Source organism: Entelurus aequoreus, linkage group LG18, assembly GCF_033978785.1.
Source record: "Entelurus aequoreus isolate RoL-2023_Sb linkage group LG18, RoL_Eaeq_v1.1, whole genome shotgun sequence".
Taxonomy (NCBI): Eukaryota; Metazoa; Chordata; class Actinopteri; order Syngnathiformes; family Syngnathidae; genus Entelurus; species Entelurus aequoreus.
In genome coordinates, this window is record NC_084748.1 from 2,280,034 (window position 1) to 2,302,547 (window position 22,514).

Below are 22,514 nucleotides of genomic sequence, written 5' to 3' on the forward strand. Positions count from 1 at the left end.
AAGATACAACCCTTTTGTGTGAATGAGTGTAAATGGGGGAGGGAGGTTTTTTGGCTTGGTGCAATAATTGTAAGTGTATCTTGTGTTTTTTATGTTGATTTAATAAAAACAAAAAAAAACAAAACAACAACAAAAAACGATACCGATAATTAAAAAAACGATACCGATAATTTCCGATATTACATTTTAAAGCATTTATCGGACATCCCTAGTTGCAACCTCACTTCAGAATGCAAAACACACAAAGTAAAAATTTTTTTTTACTTTTGTAGTTGTGAGGACCAGGCAAATGTCCTCACAAGTCAAAAGATCCTCACAGAAAGGGTGGCTTATCAAGTGTATGTCCACACAAGGATGGTGAGACAAGTGCACACACACACACACACACACACACACACACACACACACACACACACACACACACACACACACACACACACACACACACACACACACACACACACATTCCTATCCACTCTCCTCACCTTGTACATCCTAATAGCATTACAACTAGAGGGAATAATATGTGTGTGTGTGTGTGTGTGTGTAAGATAATAGACATCATTGTGTTTTTCTCTTCGAGCAAGATGAAGGCCAAAGCTTGTTCCATTTTGCTCAAAGGTGGGAACATATTCCGCTAACTGTACAAACAGAGCGTAGTGAACACGCAGACGACAGAAAATTGAAGCAAAACATACATGGTGTCCAAAAAGAATGCAAAGCCCCTTAAGGAATGTTTTGTGGTAGAAGTACAGTAGCACTGCTACTTATTGTCATTTCTGTATTATTTTTTATTTTTGCTAGCTGCTTATTTGCTATTACTTTTACCATCATATTTGTACATGTCCTATTTGCTGATGTTGCTCTGTTGTTGTTGTTGTTGTTGTTGTCTCTCTGTCTAATCCCCCTCCTGTCCCCACAATTTCCCCCTCTGTCTTCCTTTTTCTCTCTTTCTATCCCCTCCTGATCCGGCCCGGCTGCACCAAATGATAATATAAATACATTTAATCAAGTCAAAATACAAATAAGGCAACAAGAGAAGTATCCTACACTTCTCCTTTGTAAAGTCAATCTGAACAGCCTATATGGGCATCTACATCTACATCTACTATATGATCATCTACATCTACTATATGATCATCTACATCTACTATATGATCATCTACATCTACTATATGATCATCTACATCTACTATATGATCATCTACATCTACTATATGATCATCTACATCTACTATATGATCATCTACATCTACTATATGATCATCTACATCTACTATATGATCATCTACATCTACTATATGATCATCTACATCTACTATATGATCATCTACATCTACTATATGATCATCTACATCTACTATATGATCATCTACATCTACTATATGATCATCTACATCTACTATATGATCATCTACATCTACTATATGATCATCTACATCTACTATATGATCATCTACATCTACTATATGATCATCTACATCTACTATATGATCATCTACATCTACTATATGATCATCTACATCTACTATATGATCATCTACATCTACTATATGATCATCTACATCTACTATATGATCATCTACATCTACTATATGATCATCTACATCTACTATATGATCATCTACATCTACTATATGATCATCTACATCTACTATATGATCATCTACATCTACTATATGATCATCTACATCTACTATATGATCATCTACATCTGCTATATGATCATCTACATCTACTATATGATCATCTACATCTACTATATGATCATCTACATCTACTATATGATCATCTACATCTACTATATGATCATCTACATCTACTATATGATCATCTACATCTACTATATGATCATCTACATCTGCTATATGATCATCTACATCTGCTATATGATCATCTACATCTGCTATATGATCATCTACATCAACTATATGATCATCTACATCTACTATATGATCATCTACATCTACTATATGATCATCTACATCTACTATATGATCATCTACATCTACTATATGATCATCTACATCTACTATATGATCATCTACATCTACTATATGATCATCTACATCTACTATATGATCATCTACATCTGCTATACGATCATCTACATCTACTATACGATCATCTACATCTACTATATGATCATCTACATCTACTATATGATCATCTACATCTACTATATGATCATCTACATCTACTATATGATCATCTACATCTACTATATGATCATCTACATCTACTATATGATCATCTACATCTACTATATGATCATCTACATCTACTATATGATCATCTACATCTACTATATGATCATCTACATCTACTATATGATCATCTACATCTACTATATGATCATCTACATCTACTATATGATCATCTACATCTGCTATATGATCATCTACATCTACTATATGATCATCTACATCTACTATATGATCATCTACATCTACTATATGATCATCTACATCTACTATATGATCATCTACATCTACTATATGATCATCTACATCTACTATATGATCATCTACATCTGCTATATGATCATCTACATCTGCTATATGATCATCTACATCTGCTATATGATCATCTACATCAACTATATGATCATCTACATCTACTATATGATCATCTACATCTACTATATGATCATCTACATCTACTATATGATCATCTACATCTACTATATGATCATCTACATCTACTATATGATCATCTACATCTACTATATGATCATCTACATCTACTATATGATCATCTACATCTGCTATACGATCATCTACATCTACTATACGATCATCTACATCTACTATATGATCATCTACATCTACTATATGATCATCTACATCTACTATATGATCATCTACATCTACTATATGATCATCTACATCTACTATATGATCATCTACATCTACTATATGATCATCTACATCTACTATATGATCATCTACATCTACTATATGATCATCTACATCTACTATATGATCATCTACATCTACTATATGATCATCTACTATATGATCATCTACATCTACTATATGATCATCTACATCTACTATATGATCATCTACATCTACTATATGATTTGCCTGAGAAGCTGGGCAGGACAGAAAAAAATAAAATAAAAAATAAAGAAGTACAGTAGCACCTCAGGATACCACTTCAAATGCAAAATGATATGACATGTGCTTGGTTTCCCCAAAACGGCTCAATTTGAACCTGAAACATGCCCGAAAAACCGGGGAACTGTAAAATATTACATTAGAATGTAGTACATTTCATGAAGTTTCACGCTAGTGTAAGAATTAATACAAGGCATTTAACTTGGAGAGTGGACTTCTACGGTATCTCCTTGCAGCTACTTCCCCGTCAAACACACCATCAGCATCTTTTTCATGGACAAACGTTTGGATATTATCTCAACGTCATTGGCTCGTGTAATTGACTCATTCTGCTTCGGTGTGGCGCAGACTAGCAGTGAGACGCCGTTTCTTGATGATTTATTTCTTTAATTCAAGGAATATCACCCTCTTCTTCTGCTCAGCACTGTCCTTCGCACTCACTTTCTTTGTTCCAGTAGGTTGGAAAAGCGGCATGGCGTAGTGGGTAGAGCGCCCGTGTAACTGACTCATTCTGCTTCGGTGTGGCGCAGACTACGCCGTTTCTTGATGATTTGTTTCTTTAATTCAAGGAATATCACCCTCTTCTTCTGCTCAGCACTGTCCTTCACACTCACTTTCTTGGTTCCAGTAGTTTGGAAAAGCGGCATGGCGTAGTGGGGCGGCATGGCATAGTGGGTAGAGCGCCCGTGTCAGAAACCTGAGGGTTGCAGGTTCGCTCCCCGCCTCTTACCATGCCGTTGTGTCCTTGGGCAGGACACTTCACCCTTGCCCCCGGTGCCACTCACACCGGTGAATGAATGATAGGTGGTGGTCGGAGGGGCAAATTGGCAGCCACGCTTCCGTCAGTCTACCCCAGGGCAGCTGTGGCTACGAAAGTAGCTTACCACCACCAGGTGTGAATGAATGATGGGTTTTTAACATGTAAAGCGACTTTGGGTACTTAGAAAAGCGCTATATAAATCCCAGGTATTATTATTATTATTATTAATAAAAGCAAAGTTTTGTCCATCTCTAGCCATAAGCTAATGCTAGCGAGTAAGACAGGGATGTTGTGGGCGGAGCTTCAGGGATTCACCTTGACGTTTGCTACGTCAGCAGGGGAGGGAGGCTGGTAACCTGAAGTCACCTAAAGCATAACAAATGAGCTCGTATCCCGAACAACTTGTACGTTTGAGTGACGCGCGATCACTGTGCTAACATACAACATTAGGTGTTATGTTGGATCCACTAGGGACTGTACTCAGAGGGGGGGTTACCCACGTATGCGGTCCTCCCCAAGGTTTCTCATAGTCATTCACATCGACGTCCCTTGTGTGGGCTCTGTGCCGAGGATGTCGTTGTGGCTTGTGCAGCCCTTTGAGACTTTTGTGATTTAGGGCTATATAAACATTGATTGATTGATATCAACTTTGTTAATATATGCTCCAATCAGTTTTGGTGGTCATTTTTGTGTAAATATGTCAAAGTAACCCACAGACATAAAGTTGTATTAGGCCAGTTCTTCTTAAATGTTGGGGCAGGCCCCACTGGAGTATCAGGGGGGGGACGTGCTTTATCAGTATCATGCTTTAAACCTCACTTCAAAAGGCTGTGCACTACAGAATGTGCTTTTTGTACTCACTAATCCTGACCACCTGGTTTTGATGTATTATGCTCCTGGGTTAATTTTGCTCATTCATTTGAATGTATTATTTATTAAGTTAATTTCTGCTTGCCACTCAGCATCAAGGGTTGGAATTGGGGGTTAAATCACCAAAAATGATTCCCGGGCGCGGCCACCGCTGCTGCCCACTGCTCCCCTCACCTCCCAGGGGGTGATCAGGGGTGATGGGTCAAATGCAGGGAGTAATTTCGCCACAACTAGTGTGTGTGTGACAATCATTGGAACTTTAACTTTAACTTTAATTGTATTTTTCAGTGTCAAATGGTTCAAGTGGGTCAAGTAGGGATGATGTTTGATAAGGAATTATCGAGTTTGAGCCTATTATGGAATCCTCTTATCGAACCGATTCCTTATCGATTCTCTTATGGAGTCCAGATAGATTGTTGTATATGGAAAAAAACACACAATATTTGGTTTAACAAAAGCTCACTTTTATTATATAAGAAAAAAATAAAATCTAATAAATAAATAAATATTGACTGTTACTCCCCTAAAAAAATAAAATAAAATAAATAAACATTGACTGTTGTTACCCAAAGTATATTAAGTGGGATTTTTCAGAGAAACAAATATATACAGTAACACAAAAACAAGCTGTCTCTGTGATCACTATAGGTGTATAAATAATAATATAGTGTTAAATAAAATCAGTCCCTTGGGCACAAAACTGAAAATAATACAGCTCTCCAAAAAGTGCACTTCTGCTGCTATTGGAACATAACTGTTTGTTATGATGCTTTGACATTTTTGCACTTTATTTCTTTATTGAAAGAAAATTCTATGAAGAGAAAAGTTGTTTGCAAATGTGGTTACAATGCTAAAAAATGAAAAGTTAAACCAAAAAATAGAAATACACTTTATTGAGTTAACTATTTCTTTATAGGGGGAAAGATGTGATGTTATGAGCTAGAGAATATAACAACTACACTACCCAGCATGCAACGGGAGTTACGAGCCTGACCGTGATCCACAATATAAAAAGGAGAGTGTGGAATCCAATGAGCCAGCTTGTACCTAAGTTATGGTCAGAGCGAAAAAAGATACGTCCATCACTGCCTCTCAAGTCCTTCACTGTAACGTTCCTCATCTACGAATCTTTCATCCTCGCTCAAATTAATGGGGTAATCGTCACTTTCTCGGTCCGAATCTCTCGCTCCATTGTAAACAACGGGGAATTGTGAGGAATACTAGCTCCTGTGACGTCACGCTACTTCCGCTACAGGCAAGGCTTTTTTTATCAGCGAGCAAAAGTTGCGAACTTTATCGTCGATTTTCTCTACTAAATCCTTTCAGCAAAAATATGGCAATATCGCGAAATGATGAAGTATGACACATAGAATGGATCTGCTATCCCCGTTTAAATAAAAAAAAAATCATTTCAGTAGGCCTTTAAGGCGTACAAGAGTCTGGATGCCTACAAGTATTTTACAGCAGGTTTTGTGCATGATGGGCTGATATGGCAGATTCCAAACAAGAATGGATTTCTTCTCATGACCAAGGTAAGGAAAAAGCACACACAGAAGAGCCTACTGTCTGTTTACAAACCCGCGTGGCAGTAACAGTGTGATTGTGAAAAAACTACTGAAGTGATTCTAATGAAAACTCACATTGTTAAGCTGCCTTGCTGCCTTTCTAAAAATGCACCCAGCGTTTTCAACAATCATATTTGTATCATCCCATATTGTATTATTTCACATTTTGTGAAACAAATCAGGGGTAAATAGTTTGTTTACATACCTGGGGCCGTACTTATCAAGCTTCTTAGAGTGCCATTTTACACTTAAGTCCTGAGAATTTGCGAAATTTAGTCCTACTCTCAAACTTAAGAATAAAAGCTTTTTATCAACGTTCATAAGTCTAAGAATCACTCCTACTCTCCACGATATTTAAGAGACCTTCAGAGGTGTCTTAAGTGGTTAGGAGTTGCCAGGAGGGGATGGCACTGAGGCGAGAGAGACGTGCGCGAAAATTCAGGGAGCGGAACGATGTACTGGATTTGTTTGATGACGAGCAGCTGATCAAACGGTTTCGTTTAGACAGAGCGGATATTATTTTTGTCAGATTTAATACTTTTCGATTCCTTGTTGATTTCTGCATGTGTCTGCAGTGGGCTAGTATATATAGAGCCACCCACACCAGTTTCAAATTAGTTGCCTAATTAATGAATTGGAAAGAAAATGTTATGACAGTAGCGTATGTGTGTGGCCGTGAGGTGAGTGACGTCAGTGAGTGTGTGGGCGAGAGAAGAGAGGGAGCGGTAGCGTGAGTGCCGGCGGGGACTAGTTTGTTTTGTATTATTTTGTAGTTTATTGTCAAAATATACACTCCCATTGTCCACTTCAATATTTCCAAGATATTTCTTTATTCTTAGACAAGGGATTCCCTTCCGTGATTGGTCATTTCTATGGACACAGAAATGACGTCACCTAAAATTCCGTTTACGGCACATAGTAATGTCGTAATTCAGCTCTGAGTGTGACACTTAAGATTCAGTCCTACACTTCGCTGAAAGTGTGAGTAAGACGCTTGATAACTAACTTTTAAGTGCAGCTTTCAGCGAAGAATTTATTTACTCTTAAGTCAACTCTTAGCAGACTTCTTAGGAGTAATTCTAAGAAGCTTGATAAGTACGGCCCCTGATATGAAGTGTTCATTGCATATCCTTGTGTAAATCGTAGCTTTCCATCGTTCACGACAAATCGGCACAATCCATTTATCGCGTTTTTGATGTTTGCCGGGAATCTATAGAAGCTAAGATTTGGTTTATGGCCTCGTCTATTGCTACATCCAACAGCACAGCAGGTTTCAGGTGTTGTTCCTGAAAACGCACCCCTGCCGTAGAATGCACCCCCTGACGCGGATGCGCGCTTACGTCACTCGTTTCGAAAAGTATATCTAAACTCGGCTTTAATGACTGAAGTGGCTGACATCGCCTCTTTTAAATCGCCTCTTTCGGTTCCAAGCTCAAATAGCAGCAGATCTAACAAGAAAGCGTGTGTGAGTCGTCGACGGGCACTGAACTGGTGACCGGCAAGATGGCCGCCAAGCTAATGTCACGTGGCTGATGACGTCAGCTGCAAAGCCTCTATAGGGAGAAAATTCCGGGAAAAACGGAAGTTTTGGGAAAGGGAAAACATGTTTGGCGTTCAATATATCGAGGAGTAGTGTGGTTGAAAGGTCGGAATTGGGTAAAAAAAAAACGGTGCAAAATGTTGGGCATTGTAGAACTATGAATATGTTTGTTGCTTTGAATGGGAATTTCATGGAATTTTGAGGAAATCAGTCATTTTTAAAGACATTGATACCAGCACAATTGTCCCAGATGATATGAATGGGTTGGTGTTGGAATTGACCAAATGGGTTGGAAAATGTTGACGTAGTACCAGTTTGAATTGAGAATGGGTATTTTGGGAAAACAGGGAATTTGTACGGAAATAAATAGGAACATTTGTTGACTCAACTGAGAGGAATGTTTTGAAGGTGGAATGGTTGGAATTGGTTGAAAAATGTGGACTGTGAAAAACTTTCCAGAAAAAAAGTTAGAATAGGCCAAACTTTTGCACCATAATAATAATAGATGATTATTTTGGTGTATAATTGTTCAAGCATTCACACAATAAACATTTTTGATTCCAGGCAAATTGATGCACTTTAAATATTAAAAGGAAATGGCAATCTAATAAAGTTAATAGTTGATCTATTTTCGTTTTTTATGTAAACAAGGATACAATGTTACGCAGAGGTGTACTTATTATGATTTCATAGACAAATGATACTATTTATAGTCGTGGCGTAGTGTGAGGGGGGCCAAAATGTTTTCTGATTTCGCAATGCATTCTGGGAACTGGATAGCCATTGTTGCTGGACTAAGTTTTTATTTACATGGCTGTACTCAACCGGCGGTATTGTGAGACGGCGCAACAAGCTGGATTAAAATAGATGGTACAAAATAAAAAGTCAAGGGACCGTACCGAAACAAACTGGACCTTGTTCCAAAGGCTCTCCTCTTTAAAAATAAGTACAATTGGTAGAATGGATCCAGAATGGAGTCAGTTTTTCTACAGACCAAATGCCAAGTCGGTTGTCTTTTCAGAGGTAAGTCAACAAGACTTTGTGGTGTCTCCATGAAGAAATTTGTTTCAAACGAAATATATTTCAAGTCTGAAATATCCTGTGCATGAATGTGAGAAATATTTAAAGTCTTCTCAGTTATTGATCTATGAGTAGAAGTATTGCTTTTGTCCCAAATACTGTACCGTGTTTGTAACCTACAACGAGCTTAGCTTAGCTAATGCTAACATCTTACTAAATGCTAAAACATGCTTTGAGTCAAACTTACCAGTGTGAAAATGCAGTGAACACGCCAACATGAACCAGGTGATGGCGTTAAAAGTCATGTTTGATTGTCTCACGGCTGCCAGCCAGGCTATTTATTCACCGTCTCTTTATTAGCTCACTAACCCGACTTCCTTCGGCTTTGCTTTCACGCTGGAAATGGGACAAATCTCACCAAACCTTTTTTACCTGAAGCAATCATGGCAGTTAATGCAGGTTTGCGCCATGTTTTGAACTTGCTAGAGAAAAAACAAACTTAAGCCATGTCAGTAAGCTATTCAGAGTCCCACAATGCAATGCGTTTCCAAGTCTCACTCTCAAGCCCTGTTGAGAAAAGTTAAAGTAGCAATGATAGTCACACACACACTAGGTGTGGTGAAATATTTGTCCTCTGCATTTGACCCATCCTCTTGTTCACCCCCAGGGAGGTGAGGGGAGCAGTGAGCAGCCCGGGAATCATTTTTGGTGATTCAACCCCCAATTCCAAGCCTTGATGCTGAGTGCCAAGCAGGGAGGTAATGGCTCCCATTTTTATAGTCTTTGGTATGACTCGGCCGGGGTTTGAACTCACAACCTACCCATCTCAGGGCAGACACTCCAACCCAGGGGTCACCAACGCGGTGCCCGCGGGCACCAGGTAGCCCGTAAGGACCAGATGAGTAGCCTGCTGGCCTGTTCTAAAAATAGCTCAAATAGCAGCACTTACCAGTGAGCTGCCTCTATTTTTTAAATTGTATTTATTTATTAGCAAGCTGGTCTCGCTTTGCCCGACATTTTTAATTCTAAGAGAGACAAAACTCAAATAGAATTTGAAAATCCAAGAAAATATTTTAAAGACTTGGTCTTCACTTGTTTAAATAAATTCATTATTTTTTTTTTACTTTGCTTCTTATAACTTTCAGAAAGACAATTTTAGAGAAAAAATACAACCTTAAAAATGATTTTAGGATTTTTAAACACATATACCTTTTTACCTTTTAAATTCCTTCCTTTTCTTTCCTGACAATTTAAATCAATGTTCAAGTATTATTTTATTTTTTATTGTAAAGAATAATAAATACATTTTAATTTAATTCTTCATTTTAGCTTCTATTTTTTCGACGAAGAATATTTGTGAAATATTTCTTCAAACTTATCATGATTAAAATTTTTAAAAAAATTTCTGGCAAATCTAGAAAATCTGTACAATCAAATTTAAATCTTATTTCAAAGTCTTTTGAATTTATTTTAAAATATTTGTTCTGGAAAATCTAGAAGAAATAATGATCTGTCTTTGTTAGAAATATAGCTTGGTCCAATGTGTTATATACTCTAACAAAGTGTAGATTGGATTTTAACCTATTTAAAACATGTCATCAAAATTCTAAAATTAATTTTAATCAGGAAAAATTACTAATGATTTTCCATAAATTCTTTTTTTAAGTTTTTCTCTTCTTTTTTTCGGTTGAATTTTGAATTTTAAAGAGTCAAAATTGAAGATAAACTATGTTTCAAAATTTAATTGTCATTTTTTTCGTGTTTTCGCCTCATTTAAACCGTTCAATTAAGTGTAAATATCATTAATTATTAATAATAACATAGAGTTAAAGGTAAATTGAGCAAATTGACTATTTCTGGCAATTTATTGAAGTGTGTATCAAACTGGTAGCCCTTCGCATTAATCACTACCCAAGAAGTAGCTCTTGCTTTCAAAAAGGTTGGTGACCCCTGCTCTAACCACTCGGCCACTGAGTAGGTGAAAGTAGTAGGTAGAAGCCGTGTGTTCGGCAGAGGATGCTGAAATGTTCCTGAATTATGCACGTGAAAGTGGTGCAGGCAAACTTTGAGCTAAAAGCAACACGTTTCATGCCTTGTTGACCAGATGGTTACCTTTGTATTTTCTTCTCTTTCGGATTATCTTTCTAATCACCATCTGTCCAGTCAGACAATCTATCCGAGCAGAGTGTCTGATCCATAAGCGTCTGATAGTAACTCAATTGGTTTTGGCACTCCTTCTTATCGTCACCTATCTGAACGCCTCTCTGCCTTTTCCTCCGAGCAACATCCCGCCCTCACCCTCCACCACCGATTTTGTGTCGGGACTCTAAAATGAGACTGTCACCGTCCATACGGACACTGATAAGGGGGTAGAAGGTGATCATTTCACATTTTCCTCACATCCAACCTTCACTTCAAGTCTTGTAACTACAACATTTTGTCAGTTGGATGGCGGTGCCCAGGAGCTGGACACCAGTCTGAGGAGGTTGTGGGGAACAACAAGGTCAGACACAACAAAAGCTGGCCATCTGCGGGCTTGAGCAACCAAAAAAATGCATCTAAGATTCATCTAATTAAGCAGAGAGGAGACGCATGTCGGTGTCATTAGGGCTTGAGAGGAAAACATGCTCTCTAACAGACTCACAAATGAACCGTGGCTGATTCCCGCTGCATTAAATTATGGAGCCTCCCAATGCAAATGATCAATCATTTCAGCCTTACCTTCCTCACCAGGCACCAAAAGACTTCATTTCTTCCGTTCTGGGCTCGGATGATAAACCCGGTGTGTGTGTGCGTCTCAACTAACTTGAGGATTATATAATAAAGGTGATTATCCAGCTAAATATGTCTGGATTAGAGATGTGTCGGCCCTGCAGCGCACAAAGGCCAGTGATGTTGGAGCTGGAGTGTGGACAGGTGTATTTCATATCCCTTTCTTTCCTCTTTCAGTGGCTGGAGTGTGGACAGGTGTATTTGATATCACTTTCTTTCCTCTTTCAGTGGCTGGAGTGTGGACAGGTGTATTTGATATCACTTTCTTTCCTCTTTCAGTGGCTGGAGTGTGGACAGGTGTATTTGATATCACTTTCTTTCCTCTTTCAGTGGCTGGAGTGTGGACAGGTGTATTTGATATCACTTTCTTTCCTCTTTCAGTGGCTGGAGTGTGGACAGGTGTATTTGATATCACTTTCTTTCCTCTTTCAGTGGCTGGAGTGTGGACAGGTGTATTTGATATCACTTTCTTTCCTCTTTCAGTGGCTGGAGTGTGGACAGGTGTATTTGATATCACTTTCTTTCCTCTTTCAGTGGCTGGAGTGTGGACAGGTGTATTTGATATCACTTTCTTTCCTCTTTCAGTGGCTGGAGTGTGGACAGGTGTATTTGATATCACTTTCTTTCCTCTTTCAGTGGCTGGAGTGTGGACAGGTGTATTTGATATCACTTTCTTTCCTCTTTCAGTGGCTTACAGTCGGCTTGTGCACACCAATTGATATAGGCCAAGTTTCATGGGGGAAAAATGCTCGCTGTTGTCCATTAATAGGGCGATATGACTGAAAACTGCTTCACAGACAAAATGAAGATATTAAGGGAATTACGATTAAAGGAAGAGAGTTTAAATTGGCCTGCTATGCGGATGACATTTTGGTTTACTTCGGACACCCAACATATTTGCTCCCTAAATTAATGCAATCATTTGAACTGTATGGTCAACTATCAGGATACAAAATCAATATAGGTAAAACCCATCTACTCTCATATAATTATAACCCACCAGGGGAAATCAGAAGTAGTTACCCTCTGATATGGCAAACAGAGTCTTTTAAATACCCGGGCATTAATTTGTCAAAAGATCTAACAAAATTATCAGAATACAATTATCTACCTATACATAAAAAAATAAAAGATGACATAGCAAGATGGAACTTAATTCCTTTTTTTAGCCTTAGCTCTAGAATTGATTCCATTAAAATGGATGTACTGCCAAGACTGCTGTACCTATTTCTAACCCTGCCAATAGAGATTAAAGGCCTACTGAAATTAATTTTTTAAATTTAAACGGGGATAGCAGATCCATTCTATGTGTCATACTTGATCATTTTGCGATATTGCCATATTTTTGCTGTAAGGATTTAGTAGAGAACATCGACGATAAAGTTCGCAACTTTTGGTCGCTGATAAAAAAAAGCCTTGCCTGTAGCGGAAGTAGCGTGACGTCACAGGTTGAAAGGCTCCTCACATTTCCCCATTGTTTACACCAGCAGCGAGAGCGATTCGGACCGAGAAAGCGACGATTACCCCATTCATTTGAGCCAGGATGAAAGATTTGTGGATGAGGAACGTGAGAGTGAAGGACTAGAATGCAGTGCAAGACATATCTTTTTTCGCTCTGACCGTAACTTAGGTACATGCTGGCTCATTGGATTCCACACTCTCTCCTTTTTCTATTGTGGATCACGGATTTGTATTTTAAACCACCTGGGATACTATATCCTCTTGAAAATGAGAGTCGAGAACGCAAAATGGACATTCACAGTGACTTTTATCTCCATGACAATACATCGGCGAAGCACTTTAGCTACTGAGCTAACGTGATAGCAAGAAATAAGCCCCTGACTGGAAGGATAGACAGAAGATCAACAATACTACCAAACACTGGACCTGTAACTACACGGTTAATGCTGTACCGCCTGGCGAAGCCTAGCAACGCTGTTGCTAACGATAAATTTGAAGCTAACTTAGCTACGGGACCTCGACAGAGCTATGCTAAAAACATTAGCTCTCCACCTACGTCAGCCCTCATCTGCTCATCAACACCCGTGCTCACCTGCGTTCCAGCGATCGATGGCGCGACGAAGGACTTCACCCGATCATCGATGCGGTCGGCGACTAGCGTCGGATAGCGCGTCTGCTATCCAAGTCAAAGTCCTCCTGGTTGTGTTGCTGCAGCCGGCCGCTAATACACCGATCCCACCTACAACTTTCTTCTTTGCAGTCTTCTTTGTTCATTAAACAAATTGCAAAAGATTCACCAACACAGATGTCCAGAATACTGTGGAATTTTGAGATGAAAACAGAGCTTTTTTGTATTGGATACAATGGTGTACCAATACTTCCGTTTCAACCATCGACGTCACGCGCATACGTCATCATACATAGACCTTTTCAACCGGAAGTTTAGCGGGAAATGTAAAATGTCACTTTATAAGTTAACCCGGCCGTATTGGCATGTGTTGCAATGTTAAGATTTCATCATTGATATATAAACTATCAGACTGCGTGGTTGCTAGTAGTGGCTTTCAGTAGGCCTTTAAAGGGCCATATGGCTGAAAACTGCTTCACATGTTTTATATCGGTCAATATCAATAATTATTAGAGATGTCCGTTAATATCGGCCTGCCGATATTATCGGCCGATATATGCGTTAAAATGTAATATCGGAAATTATCGGTATCGTTTTTTTTATTATTGGTATCGTTTTTTTTTTTTTGGTTTTTTTTTTTTTTTTGGTTTTTTATTAAATCAACATAAAAAACACAAGATACACTTACAATTAGTGCACCAACCCAAAAAACCTCCCTCCCCCATTTACACTCATTCACACAAAAGGGTTGTTTCTTTCTGTTATTAATATTCTGCTTCCTACATTATATATCAATATATATCAATACAGTCTGCAAGGGATACAGTCCGTAAGCACACATGATTGTGCGTGCTGCTGCTCCACTAATAGTACTAACCTTTAACAGTTCATTTGACTCATTTTCATTCATTACTAGTTTCTATGTAACTGTTTTTATATTGTTGTACTTTCTTTTTTATTCAAGAAAATGTTTTTAATTTATTTATCTTATTTTACTCATTTTTTTAAAAAGTACCTTCTCTTCACCATACCTGGTTGTCCAAATTAGGCATAATAATGTGTTAATTCCACGACTGCATATATCGGTTGATATCGGTATCGGTAATTAAAGAGTTGGACAATATCGGATATCGGCAAAAAGCCATTATCGGACATCCCTAATAATTATTGATATTTTTAATGACGATTATGAAAATCAAAAACAGGGACCCGGAGAAAATATATATATACATTTAAAAATGTTTGAAAAAAACAACTCGTTTTTTTAAAGACATTACTTGTATGTCACCCAAATGTATCAGCCAATCTCACTCATTGATGATCAGCAGCATAAAACCCTGATCAGAGCGTCCCTTGTTGCCAAATGTGGAATATTTAAACTAACAATAAGCTGCAAAGCTAAAAAAAATAAAATATATATATTAAGTATAAGACAGATGATTAATATATATGTTGATTATAGAAATATTTTCAGCTGGTGTCAATAAGGAAGGACTTTAGGATCCGTTCTGTATTTTTTTTCACTCCACTCACTAAGCAGCTCATTTCAAGCTCTGTAAATTGTATTCTCCAAATGAGCATAAAAGGAATAAAACCAAGCTCTTCTCTCAAGACGCTGTTCTCCAGAGAATCTAGTCAGCTCTCATAAAAAAGTCATTCCCCGCACGCACACACACTTGCAGCCAAATGACTGGATTAGACCTCAGTTGTGTGTTGGAGAGAAAGGTGCGTTAGAGCAGGGCTGACCCAATCACGGCTGGGATGCTCCATATCCGCTGCTATGTGTGCTGGTGTACAAACATCTGCGTAAACACACGCACTCTGAACGAGGCGGCACGCAGAGTTGGAGGTCATGATAACGTGATCGGCGTGGCTCAGATGGTAGAGCGGCCGTGCCAGCAACTTAAGGGTTGCACGTTCGATCCCAGCTTTGTCCATCCAAATCACCGCCGTTGTCTTGAAACACTTCGCCACCGTGCACGGGTGTTTAGTGTGCAGGACTCCCTGGGAAAACTGATTACATCTCAATAAAGGTAAACAAATAATAATAATAATAATACAAATAACTGAAGTTAGTGTACTCTAGTGATTTTTATATCAAAATTAATTGAGACACTTTAATGACATTGCATTTATATTTAATATCTACAGTATATTACTACACTTCAGAACTGTATGAATATACGTATATAGTATCTACATTTCATGTATACATATTGTTGTATATGTATATCATATTTCCGTTGTGTCCTTGGGCAAGACACTTCACCCTTGCTCCTGATGGCTGCTGGTTAGCGCCTTGCATGGCAGCTCCCGCCATCAGTGTGTGAATGTGTGTGTGAATGTGGAAATAGTGTCAAAGCGCTTTGAGTACCTTGAAGGTAGAAAAGCGCTATACAAGTACAACCCATTTATCATTTATTTAATATACTGTATATGTACATTAATATAATATTAGAGGTGTAACGATTGATTGATATATCGATAGACTGATTTATATTCCTACATTTCAAATATATCCATCTGTGCTCAGAGAGTTTGCCTTTCGGAAGATAGGTATTGATCCAAAATCGTTTTAAAAGGGAATTTATCGATACTAGAAAAAGGAAAACATTGGCTTTGAGAAGGGCAGACTTTGTAGGAAATGAACAGATGGAGGGTCCTTCTCATTAAACTCTCTAAAAACATCCACCATCAATACTCCATCTACATGTCCTGACCTGAGTGATATTGTTATTATAAGCGCTAACGCAGACGGACTATTTTAGCGCCGCAGTGATAGCAGTGAGCTAATGCTAGCTTACGCTGCTATTGTTGACACATTTGAGACAACGACTGTTTCTGATTGGTCTCAAACTTGCCCAGAGTAAATTGTGTATTATAATTCATGCATCTCTCACCTGGTAGGAGACAAATGTGGCCATGGACCGGCAGGCTGGTCCACTTTCACGTCCCCACCATGGCAAAGTAGACCACTTCTTGCAAGAGGATTGTGATTCTTGATCTGAACGGAATTATGTGAGCGTCCCATCGCTCGGCATTCCAGCACGAGTGGAAATATTACAGTAAGTGTTTGTTTTATTTTGGTTTGTATGTTTAGCACCTAGCGACGCTACAGTGTCACAATGAAAATGCATCCATCACCCGGCTTCTGAAACTTATTGCTCATCCTCTTTGTGTTCGGGTTCAAAAATACAGTATGAGGTCCTGGATCATAACATTTCCCGAAGTAATTGTTGTTGGCTCTCACAAAGTCTGCTTGGTTAGCATTGTTGTTGATGGGGAACGGATACGTGGTTCAGAATCAGAATCAGAATCAGAAATACTTTATTAATCCCTGAGGGGTAATTACAATTTTCAGCACAATCCCATTCAAGATCAGACAAACACTACAGGGAGACAGGACAGGATCAAACATTACAGGGGGACAGAACAGGATCAAACATTACAGGGATACAGAACAGGATCAAACATTACAGGGAGACAGAACAGGATCAAACATTACGGGGAGACAGAACAGGATCAAACATTACAGGGAGACAGAACAAGATCAAACATTACGGGGAGACAGAACAGGATCAAACACTACAGGGAGACAGAACAGGATCGCTGACGGGTCTGCCAACTTCCGGCGCCCCTTACAAAAAAGGTGAGACACAGGTAAACAAGTGGGGGGGGGGGGGGGGGGGGTAATCGGTCTAAGCCTGGGCCCCTGGAGAGAGGGTCCAGGTGCGACGTCACGTGATCATGTGACTGGCTTCCTCATTATCTCTCAAAATGGCTAGGTAATCTCTGTGATTGATACTACTTTGGTCATATCTATTTATCTGTGAATTTTGGATTATTTTGGTGTCATAAATCATATATATAGATAAACATATATATATATATATATATATATATATATATATATATATATATATATATATATATACATACATACATACACATATGTAAATAGATATATATATATATATGTATGTATATACATGTGTGTGTGTATATGTATGTAAAAATGTGTGTGTGTGTGTATATGTGTGTGTGTGTGTGTGTGTGTGTATTAATATGTATGTATTAATATGTATGTATATATATGTATATATATGTGTGTGTATATGTGTGTATTAGGGCTGCAACAATTAATCGATTAAAATCGGTTATAAAAATAGTTGGCGATTAATTTAGTCATCGATTCGTTGGATCTATACTATGCGCATGCGCAGAGGCAATTTTTTTTATCTATATTTTTTGAAATGTAATTTAATTTCTTTTAAATATTTTTTAATAAACCTTTATTTATAAACTGCAACATGTACAAACAGCTGAGAAACAATAATCAAAATAAGTATGGTGCCAGTATGCTGTTTTTTCCCCCAATAAAATACTGGAAAGGATAGAAATGTAGTTTGTCTCTTTTATCCGATTATTAATCGATCAATCAAAGTAATAATCGACAGATTAATCGATTATCAAATTAATCGTTAGTTGCAGCCCTAGTGTGTATTAATATGTATGTATTAATATATATATGTGTGTGTGTGTGTGTGTGTGTATTAATATACATGTATTAATATATGTGTGTGTATATGTGTGTATTAATATGTATGTATATTTATATATATATATATATATATATATATATATATATATATATATATATATATATATATATATATATATATATATATATATATATATATATATATATATATATATAATATATATATACATGTGTGTGTGTGTATGTATGTATGTGTATGTATATATATATATATATATATATATATATATATATATATATATATATATATATATATATATACACTATCGTTCAAAAGTTTGGGGTCACATTGAAATGTCCTTATTTTTGAAGGAAAAGCACTGTACTTTTCAATGAAGATAACGTTAAACTAGTCTTAACTTTACAGAAATACACTCTATACATTGCTAATGTGGTAAATGACTATTCTAGCTGCAAATGTCTGCTTTTTGGTGCAATATCTACATAGGTGTATAGAGGCCCATTTCCAGCAACTATCACTCCAGTGTTCTAATGGTACAATGTGTTTGCTCATTGGCTCAGAAGGCTAATTGATGATTAGAAAACCCTTGTGCAATCATGTTCACACATCTGAAAACACTTTAGCTCGTTACAGAAGCTACAAAACTGACCTTCCTTTGAGCAGATTGAGTTTCTGGAGCATCACATTTGTGGGGTCAATTAAACCCTCAAAATGGCCAGAAAAAGAGAACTTTCATCTGAAACTCCACAGTCTATTCTTGTTCTTAGAAATGAAGGCTATTCCACTAAATTGTTTGGGTGACCCCAAACTTTTGAACGGTAGTGTATGTATATATATATATATATATATATATATATATATATATATATATATATATATATATATATATATATATATATATATATATATATATATATATATATATATATATATATATATATATATATATATATGGGCAACTTGGTGTTCCACTCTACTGTTACTTTAAGCAGAATAAAACGCCTTAGAATTGGCTTTCGTTCTGCTGGAAGAGATACACACCTAGCTCACCCCGATTGTTATCTTTACACTTCTACATTTGTTTTTGTATCTTAATGGTGTCATGAAGTAGCAGCCCTCAGGGAGAGTGCAGAAGAATGTGTGTGCGCTCGGCCCACATACACACACACACGCTGAGTTAACTTTCAGTTTCGATCCCTGTCAAGGTTGGGCAAACTAGGTGGACAAAAGCATGAGAGACGGGCGACCATTTTAGAGATTGCTTCAATTGATAAATGGCTGGAATCTCTTTCACAGAGCCAGTATTGCTATTGTTTGTCCTGTTTTGCAGAAATTGTAGTCATTTCTTATCATTTTCGACACAACTTTTGAAAGGATCTGTGTGGACCAGGGGTCAGCAACCTTTTTGAAAGCAAGAGCTACTTCTTGGGTAGTGATTAATGTGAAGGGCTACCAGTTTGATACACACTTAAATAAATTGCCAGAAATAGCCAATTTGCTCAATTTACCTTTAACTCTATGTTATTATTAATAATTAATGATATTTACACTTAATTGAACGGTTTAAAAGAGGAGAAAACACGAAAAAAAAAAATTGAAACATAGTTTATCTTCAATTTCGAATCTTTAAAATTCTAAATTAAACCGAAAAAAAGAAGACAAAAACTTAAAAAAATAATTTATAGAACATCATTAGTCATTTTTCCTGATTAAGATTAATTTTAGAATTTTGATGACATGTTTTAAATAGGTTAAAATCTAATCTACACTTTGTTAGAATATATAACAAATTGGACCAAGCTATATTTATAACAAAGACAAATCATTATTTCTTCTAGATTTTCCAGAACATTTTTTTAATAAATTCAAAAGACTTTGAAATAAGATTTAAATTTGATTCTACAGATTTTCTAGATTTGCCAGAATAATTTTTTTGAATTTTAATCATAATAAGTTTGAAGAAATATTTCACAAATATTCTTCGTCGAAAAAACAGAAGATAAAATGAAGAATTAAATTACAATTTATTTATTATTCTTTACAATAAAAAAAATACATTTACTTGAACATTGATTTAAATTGTCAGGAAAGAAGAGGAAGGAATTTAAAAGGTAAAAAGGTATATGTGTTTAAAAATCCTAAAATCATTTTTAAGTTTGTATTTTTTCCTCTAAATTTGTCTTTCTGAAAGTTATAAGAAGCAAAGTAAAAAAATTAATGAATTTATTTAAACAAGTGAAGACCAAGTCTTTAAAATATTTTCTTGGATTTTCAAATTGTATTTGAGTTTTGTCTCTCTTAGAATTAAAAATGCTGGGCAAAGCGAGACCAGCTTGCTAGTAAATAAATAACATTTAAAAAATAGAGGCAGCTCACTGGTAAGTGCTGCTATTTGAGCTATTTTTACAACAGGCCAGTGGGCTACTCATCTGGTCCTTACGGGCTACCTGGTGCCCGCGGGCACCGCGTTGGTGACCCCTGGTGTGGACTGTCCCGTCCCAAAAGGAGGGGTCCTAATATGTCTGTCCATGCCAGATGTTGCAATGCTTCCATGTGGACCTTCAAAATGAACATGTCATGCTGGAATTGATGAAAGGATGCTAATTATAATTGACATGTTGGCAAGGAGCAGACAGAGTTAATGTATTGGTGGTCACGAGGTGAGTCAAGCCACTAAAGCGTAATAATGAGGTCAAAATGCAAAGGTTGGAAAGGTTAATGAACTAATGGCTTGAAAAAAAGACATTAAGCCATTAAGGCGCGAGATGCTTGTAGTGATGCATGATGATGATAAGTGCAATGTAATGACACTTTTTCTACCAGGATGACTTCCAGGTGTTTTTGTCCTCGGGACATTAGCGATTGAGTTCTCCACTCTTTATTGACTGCAGACTTGTCAAACAAGCTCTCTAATGTGACTGTGAAGACACCCAGCATTAAACCTCAGAATTGTGGGCTGTCAATCAATGATATGGACTGTACATGATCCACGTGGGCCTCGGAAGCCATCGTGCTTATCTGCAGATAAATGCAACATACTGCTGAGTGCTGCGTCCTGACGTGGTGGTTGCTCTAATCTTTGTTGTATTAAAGACGGTGTTGGGCTTCAGCCTTACTTGAATCTGATTGTCTCAATGTACTGTCCTGGCTGCTTGTCATCCTCCTTAAGCCTCCTGCTTTGCCCACTCGGGCGTGGAAAAGCACGATCAGAGCCTCCGCCACGCACAACCCTGCTCACAATCTCTTATTTAGCACTTTTGCTTTTGGACAGGCTGGCCAGCAAAGGTATGAAAAAAGGTATTTTGTGCACCAGTCAGCTCCCATTGGAGTGGCGACCAATGAATTGTTGACTTGGAGAAAATCATTGTGAGCTTCCAGTTCGGACATTTTTGATGATGTATATTTTTTTGCCCCTTTGTGTGTGATTCAAAAGTTCACCTCAAAGGTGAGAGTACCGTAAAGTCCGGACTATAAGCCCTACTTTTTTCCTACGCTTTGAACCCTGCGGCCAATTTATGGATTTGTTTTTCCGCTGACGGAAATGCTAATAGTTAAAAAATAAAAAACAAGCACATACTTTGAAAATGTGTTATTTGTGCTATGGCACCATCTTTTGGACTTGTTTGCTCACTGCCCTTTTTTTTTAGTGCTTTCAACCGGATGAGCTGTTAGGTCTTCTTGCCGTCCATAGCATTTCTACTCGTATGGGTTCTTAACTCATTACTCCACGCAACGTTTGTAAGTTTTACAATATAACTAAAACAACTCTTACCTACTCTATTGTCCAATGTGTGATGTTATGAAGCTAGCGTCGTTAGCATTAAAGTAAAAGTTAGTTAAAGTACCAATGACTGTCACACACACACTAGGTGTGGTGAAATTTGTCCTCTGCATTAGACCCATCACCCTTGATCACCCCCTGGGAGGTGAGGGGAGCAGTGAGCAGCAGCAGTAGTCACGCTCGGGAATCATTTTGGGTGATTTAACCCCCAATTCCAACCCTTGATGCTGAGTGCCAAGCAGGGAGGTAATGGCTCCCATTTTTATGGTGTTTGGTATGACTCGGCCGGGGTTTGAACTCACAACCTACCCATCTCAGGGCGGACACTCTATAACCAATAGGCCACTGTATTAGTAGTAACTAATATGCTGACACGCTTAAGAGGGTCTGTGTTAGTATTATTAACTTTCAACGGGATTATTTTTGTCTAGTTTCAGTTTCACAAATTCCTCAGTAAATTCACCAAAACGTC

At 37.6% G+C, this 22,514-nt stretch overlaps 2 protein-coding genes across 14 annotated transcripts in view; one reads left to right on the plus strand and one right to left on the minus strand.

Annotated features, from left to right (window-relative positions):
• Positions 1 to 11,647, minus strand: part of LOC133633668 (calcium-binding protein 2-like) — an 87,783-nt gene extending 76,136 nt beyond the window's left edge. The window contains exon 1 of the mRNA XM_062026283.1: positions 11,599 to 11,647. The gene's annotated coding sequence lies outside the window, so the exon portion shown is untranslated. The remainder of the gene's footprint in view (positions 1 to 11,598) is intronic.
• doc2d (double C2-like domains, delta) overlaps positions 1 to 22,514 on the plus strand; it is a 240,410-nt gene that overhangs the window by 60,756 nt on the left and 157,140 nt on the right. For 12 of the 13 annotated variants that reach the window (XM_062026282.1, XM_062026274.1, XM_062026269.1 and 9 more), the window contains one exon: positions 16,646 to 16,803. The exons of the other annotated variant lie outside the window; for it this stretch is intronic. The gene's annotated coding sequence lies outside the window, so the exon portion shown is untranslated. The remainder of the gene's footprint in view (positions 1 to 16,645; positions 16,804 to 22,514) is intronic. 13 annotated transcript variants of the gene reach the window in all.